Genomic DNA, 7,419 nt, shown 5'->3' on the forward strand with positions numbered 1-7,419 from the left:
TTATGATGCATCAACCAAACCACTTTGTACTTCTATATGGATTCAAAGTTGTATTTCTATTGAAATTTGATTGAGCTTGTTGGTGACATTGATAGGGATGTGGATGAAGATGATGTTATAATATTTGAAAATTCCCAGCTACAAAGATCTACTCGAAAATTCACGGACCTGCACATTTTCTCTTACCTTCTGTAAGCATTTCTGATTCATTCTTTCCTTGCCTCTTGCTAACTTGAGTGGGTGAGGAGATATGACTTTAATGAGTAGTATGAAAGACGTCCTTATCTTAAAAAAAAAGAATGGAGTGGGATGTCTTTGTTTGTAGAATTCTTATATCTTTGGTGTTTACGTTAAACCAATAAATACAGATCCAGTTTGAATGTAGTTTACCCAGCCGCATTCTGAAATATGTGTTCAATTGACACAGTTTGAGAATAGGTTAGGTGTTCAAATGGTCATTGACTTAGTTTAGGTGGTTCGATAAAATATTCAAGACAAGTGTTTTGGTCTATCTATTTATTTGGCCTATTAATGACTCCAACTTTATATAGTCAAACTATCACTTCAACTGTTGAAATTAGCTCACTTATCGGCTCAAGCGTGTTTGAATGTTACTTCATTTGACTCTCAGAGACTAATACTGATCTATGAACCATCGAGTAAATACAAGACCAATGGCACAACAAAATGTGTGCTTATCAAAACAAACCGCAACAATGACTCGCCTCCAACACTTGGAGGGTAGAAAAAGATATAAGTTATTATCAGATTGTCCCTCTTTGTAATAAAATATTTAAAATATGCCTCTACTCCTTGAAGAAGATATAATTTATATTTCTTTAGAACACATTAAATAAGTACGAATAATAGACTTCAATCTAAGTAAATTAGACACGAGGTAATATAATTTCTAAATTTGAACTCAAAAAGTTCAAATCTTGAATCCGCTTATTACACTAGTATAAAAAAAAGGAACTGGACACAAAAGTCGAATAAAATGTTGTGAGGATAAAACTAGAAGACGGAAAAGAACATCATATTAAAGCATGATCTCGAATTCTTCAAAGGAGATAAAGGTATCAAATTTGCCTGTTTCTGCTTTGTCTTTGTTGTTTCTTGTTCATCCTTAAAAATTTGCTTACTCCTACACTTCATGCTACAAAATAGCTATCACCTCTGTCCATTTAAGCATATATCATCAGACAAAAAAACCAATTCATGTTAACAATGATTGTAAATTTTTAACTTAATTTTTAGGCTTATAACACTTTGGTCTCTCAGTTATGAATAAATATGTATACAACATATTTAACTTTCAACTTAAATTTATCATAACTAAAGATACATTATCGATTGTGTAAGTTAAAGTGATTATGAAGGAAAAGAGTGAAGAAATTAATTATAGGCTCAGATGTACATGTGATATTTTTGCTTGGGTAACAGTTGCTTCTTGCACAATGAACAAAATTCAAGAAAACCACTAGTAGTTTTCTTTACGAAACAGGATTTGATTCGACCATTAACTTTGTTAACAATTTTTAACCACCTAACACTTTTTTTGTCTTCAAGTACTACACTTAGTCATGCGTTGCCCTTGGCCTTTTATGTTTTTTTTTTGAATACCTTCTATGTCTGAAGGAGTGGTATTTGTATACAAATATTTTGATGTAGTTAATTTGCAGGAAGAGATAGTGTTATAAGTATGATCTTATCCGAATTCAATAGTTTTGGCTTAGATTCTATTAAAAACGAAAATAATTAATTTTGAATAGAGTATAATTAAATGAATTGCAGCGGTCCTAGTCAAACTCATAAAATTTGAAATGCGAATTTATCTCACTTGTCATAGTAGTTAGATTTTTTCTTGTTCTTATTTTTTTACTCTTGCTTTGCCATCTTCTTTTCCTCATTTCTTTGCATTGTAGTTAGGGGAAAGTTAGGTGATAATAATTACTGTGACACTGTTTTTTTTTATAATCGGGTAACTTTTAATAATCAACGAAAGCATATTTGAAAAATAGTGTCTTTATCTTTTCTGCTTAAATATCATGCTTTTGTTTGCTACTACAACTTTTATTGCTGAACTAAAATTGTGACTAAATCATTCATTTAATTTCTATTAATGTTCCTATTAAATCATCTGTATTTATGGCCGAACTAACTTCATAAGCTTTTGGTAAAATTGATAAACGTGTCCTTTAACTTGGCTTAAACTTGCATCTGCGCTTTCCAACATTGGGTGAACACAAGTAGACACTTAATCTTGTATAAAGTTGAACAAATAGACACATTTGTCTCCTACATGGCGTTTTACGTGTATTATGCCACAAAGGACTTGTACACATCCAAAGTTGGAGTTCATAGATGCCAATTGAAGGCCGAGTTCAAGGACATGTTTATGCATTATGCCTAAGTTTTTTATCACCTAAGTTTTCCCTACTCACAAAGTAGTGTAATTAGGAAAGAAGACGACAAAACAAGGTGAAAAGATAAGAACAAGGAAAAATCTGACTACAAGGGAAATTTTATTTTCCGAAAAACAAGGCAATAAAGCAGAAGTCAAAAGATAAAAACAATGATAAATTTAGCTACAAGTGAGATTAGATTTTATGAGTTTGACTAGGACCGCCTTTTAATTTTTACTTTCTTCAAATTTAATTATTTTGTTTTTAAAAGAATCTGAGTCAAAAACTATTGAATTCGGATAAGATCATACTTATAACTCTATCTCTTTCCTACAAATTAAACTACACCGAATGTACGTATATAAATACCACTCCTTTAGGCATAGAGGGTATTCAGAAAAAAATAAGAGGTCTGAGCAGCGCAGGACAAAGTGTAGTACTTGAAGAAGGCGGCGGTTGTACCAAAAGAAACATGTCACAGGTTGGTAACAAAACTAGTAACCCAATCAAACCCTTTTCCGAAGTGAAAACTATCTGTGGATGTGGATTTCTTGAATATTGCTTATTTTGCAAGAAGTTGCTACCCGTGCAAGATATCTACATGTACATGTGAGAGTTCTTCTATAATTATTTTCTGTACTCTTTTCCTTTATCATCACTTTGACTTACACAATTCGTAGTGTAGTTTTTGTTATAAATTAAATTAAAGGTTAAATGTATTGGATCAAAATTTATTTCTAGCTAAGGGACCAAAAGTTTTGTAATCCGACAAATTAAATTAAAGTTTATAATGGTTTACATGAATTGATCTTTCTTTTTTCTAATGATATAATCTTAAATGGATAGGGGTAATAATCCATTCTGTAGCGTGTAGCGTGGAATACAGGAGCAAGCAGATGATTTTTAAGGATGAAGAAGAAACTACAAAGGCAAAACAAAATCAGACAGATTCGATAGCTTCATCTTCTTCGAAGAATTCGAGATCATGTTTTAATCCAATGTGTTTTTAGCCTTCTCGTTTTATTCTTGCAACATTTACTTTGACTTTTGTGTCTTGTTCCTTTTTTTTAATACTAGTGTTACAAGCAAATTCAGGATTTGAAATTTTTTTCGAATTTGGAAATTTTGTTACCTTGTCTTATTTACTCAATTTGAAATCTATTATTCGTACTAGTGCTTTTTCAAGATATATGAAGTATCTCTTTTTTAAGGAGTAGAGACTCTTTTATAACAAAGAGGGATAATTTGTAAATAACTTCTTGTATTTTGTTTCTAGCCACCAAGCGATAGGGGCGAATCACAGCAAAATCAGACAAATTAGATAGCTTCATCTTCTTCGAAGAATTCGAGATCATGTTTTAATCCAATGTATTTTTAGCCTTCTCGTTTTATTCTCGCAACATTTACTTTGACTTTTGTGTCTTGTTCCATTTTTTTTAATACTAGTGTTACAAGCAAATTCAGGATTTGAACTTTTTTTCGAATTTGGAAATTTTGTTACCTTGTCTTATTTACTCAATTTGAAGTTTATTATTCGTACTAGTGCTTTTTCAAGATATATGAAGTATCTCTTTTTTAAGGAGTAGAGACATCTTTTATAACAAAGAGGGATAATTTGTAAATAACAACTTGTATTTTGTTTCTAGCCATCAAGCGATAGGGGCGATTCACTTTTGCGTTCTTTTTTTATAAGCATACATTTTATTGTGTTATTGGTCTTGTGTTTATTCCAAATCTTGAAGATTGTTAATTATCTTTGAGCTTCAAATGAAGTTAATGTTCAAGCAAGTGTAAGCCGATAAGCAGGCTCATTTCTACAGTTGAGTGATAATTTGACTATATGAAGTTGGAGTCCATTAATAGACAAAATACTTTGATAGCCCCATAAAGCTTATAACAAGGGCAGCCCGGTGCACTAAAGCTACTGCTATGTGCAGTGTCTGGGGAAAATGGTTGTAGCCGCTGGGGATCGAACCCGTGTACAGACCCGTGGAGCCCCGTAAAGCTTGTTTGAATATTTTATCAAATCAGCTAAACTAAGTCGATGACTATTTGATGAACACCTAACATATACTCAAACTGCATAATTGTATACATATTTCCCACTGAGAAAAATGTATTAGTATTTATTGGGTTAATGTAAATACCCAGATACAACAACTATAAATAAAGACATCACGCTCCACTCTTATTTATGATAAGGACTTTTTTCGTACCACTCAGTCATATTATCTCTCCCCCATTGCCATTCAAGGTGGATCCTAGGATAAAACAAAAGCTATTTTAAGTTCAAAAATTGGTGCTTGAACATTGATGGCTATACAAATGGAGTTAGGGGGTGGTGGAACGATTTCAGCTTTGCTGGTAGACCTGACTATATTTAGCTTGCAAGGTGAAAGCTCTGAAGAGAACTCAATGATTGGAGCAAATTGAGCAGGGGAATTCAAGTGTACAAAGAAAGGCCCGTTAAGCAAGCTGACAAACATTGAAACAATATTGAGAGACAAAATTCTCACTGAAGCCGAGATGGAGAGAAGAGCAGGACTTATGAAAGGAGGCGATTGCATGGAGACAAAGGTCCAGAGACTTATGGTTAGAGGAGGGAGACAGAAACACAAAGTTCTTCCATAAAATTGTCAATGCCACATGAGGTATAATAGCGTAGACAAGTTGTTAGTGCAAGCAGAACTTGGGATTCTACTAGAATTGGCTAGAATTGAAGAGGAGATAGTAGATCTTTACCAAAATCTATACACTGAAACAACGCAACGGAAACCAATCAATCACTTCCACAATTACCCAGTTTTAACCGTGGAAGAAAATGAGAGTCTTCAAGCAAGATTTGTGGAGGAGAAAGTGTTGAGAAATATAAAGTTGTGTGCAACAAATAAGGCTCCAAGGCTTGATGGCTTCACCATGGATTTTTTAAGAAAATGCTGGGAAGTGGTACGATTAGATATCATGAATGCATTCCACAACTTGTACGAGCAAGAAATGTTCGATAGAAGCTATAATACCACTTTTATAACTTAGATTCCAAAGAAGAGAAGTGCTAAGGGATGTTAGACCAGTTAGTTTGATTGGTGACATGTACATAATATTCTCCAAAGTTCTCATTGAAAGGCTGAATGGGTGATGGAAAAACTGGTCTGCTAGCAGTTCTGAGAAGGGTGGGATTTGGGCAAAAATGGATTCATTGTATAAGGTATTGCATTTTAACAATGAGTTTTTCAGTCCTTATCAATGGTATTCCAACAAGTTCTTTTGATCACATAAGGGTCTCAGACAAGGTGATCCTTTGTCATTATTTCTGTTTTTACTAGCAATGGAGGGCCTTAATAGTATAGTTAAATCTGCTATTACTAATAGGTGGGTAAGATGTTTTCATGTGGCTAGAGATGGAAGAGACAACTTGGAAGTGGCTCGTCTGTAGTATGCAAATTTTACACTCATTTCTTGTAATGCTAATGAAGAATAGTTGAGAGTACTAAGGGTGATTCTGGTCCTGTTCGAGGGGATGTCTGGACGACATATTAATTAGGGGAAGAGTTTCTTGTATCCTATCATCGAGGTTTCAAATATGGATTTACTGAATGCAATTTTGGGTGGTAAGTTTGGCAGTCTGCCAACTACTTATCTAGATACTTTAGGAGCAAAGTCAAAGTCTATGGAGATATGGAGCAATGTGGTTGCGAAGTGTGAAGAAATTGGCTAGGTGGAAAAGGTAGTACTTGTCACTTGGTGGAAGATTAGCTTTCATCAACTAAGTCTTAGATTCCTTGCCCTACTTATATAATGTCATTGTTCCCTATCCTAGCAAGGGTCATCAACAGATTAAGGGAAAGTAATTGTAGCCAAGTATGAAAGGAAGACTGATGGATGACTAAAGAAGTTATTATTCAATATGGAGTCAATCTATGGAGGTCCATAAGAGTCATCTGGAATGAGCTGAAAAGTTTTTCCGTGATTAAAGCGAACAATGGGCTAATACCTATTTTGGAAATATGATTAGCATGAAGTAGGTAAACTAGAAAGGTTGTTTCCAGAGGTACACTCAGTGAAGCACCAACATAGTACCATAGCAGAGCCGTCGGACACCAGAAGGGTGGAGTTTCAACTTCAGAAGGAAACTCAGTTATTGGGAAGTGCAAAGAATGGTGGAGTTCATAAATCAAATTGAACAGTTCAGTGGATTGAGGGAAGATATGAATTATGCCAGCAAGATAGTAAAACGGGTTCGTTCAAGGTGAGCAAAAGCTTCAGAAGGTTGAACAGTACCAACATGCAGCTTAGCAGCAAGCCATGGAAAAATATTTGGAAGACCAAAATACCATACAAAGTGGCATGTTTTATATTGCTCTTGGCAAAGGAGGTCGTGCTTACGGAGGAGAACCTTATGCAAAGGGGAATAATCTTATGCCTTAGATGTTTTCTATGTGGGGAGAAAGTAGAGACAGTTAACCAGTTTTTCATTCATTGCAAGGTCACCAGACAGCCATAGATGCTGTTTCTGAACCTCAGAGGCACATCATGGTGAATGCCTAGGAAGATTACTGAGGTCTTATCAAGACGGGGCAAGTGGGAGTGTGTGCAAAGAGTAGAAGTAGGTGGAGGATAGTTCTAGCTTGCATTTAGTGGTCAATCTAGAAGGAAAGGGATTCCAGATGTTTTGAAAATGTAGAAAACAGTGTGCAGCAGATCAAGTTAAATTGTATATTGATTCTGTGTTATTGGTGTAATCAGATACGGTCAAATGATCCTATTTGTATTCTTGATGTTTTATACTCATTATACACATAAGATCATAGATATTGGTAGTGGACAATGCCTGAGAACAGAGTTACCTGGTATCTGTTGCTGGTGGGACGTGGAAGGTATCCCATGGAATTAGTCGAGGTGCGCGAAGGCTTGTACGGACACCATAGTTATCCAAAAAAACAAAAAAGAAAAGGTGGTGGAGAATAATTCCCTCTTGCATATGGTGTTAAGTCTGGAGGGAGAGAAATGGAAGGTG

General features: G+C 34.7%; 1 pseudogene; it reads left to right on the forward strand.

Moving 5' to 3' along the window:
* LOC107853671 overlaps positions 1 to 7,419 on the forward strand; it is a 40,085-nt pseudogene that overhangs the window by 19,280 nt on the left and 13,386 nt on the right.

Source organism: Capsicum annuum, chromosome 5 (assembly GCF_002878395.1).
Source record: "Capsicum annuum cultivar UCD-10X-F1 chromosome 5, UCD10Xv1.1, whole genome shotgun sequence".
Lineage (NCBI taxonomy): Eukaryota > Viridiplantae > Streptophyta > Magnoliopsida > Solanales > Solanaceae > Capsicum > Capsicum annuum.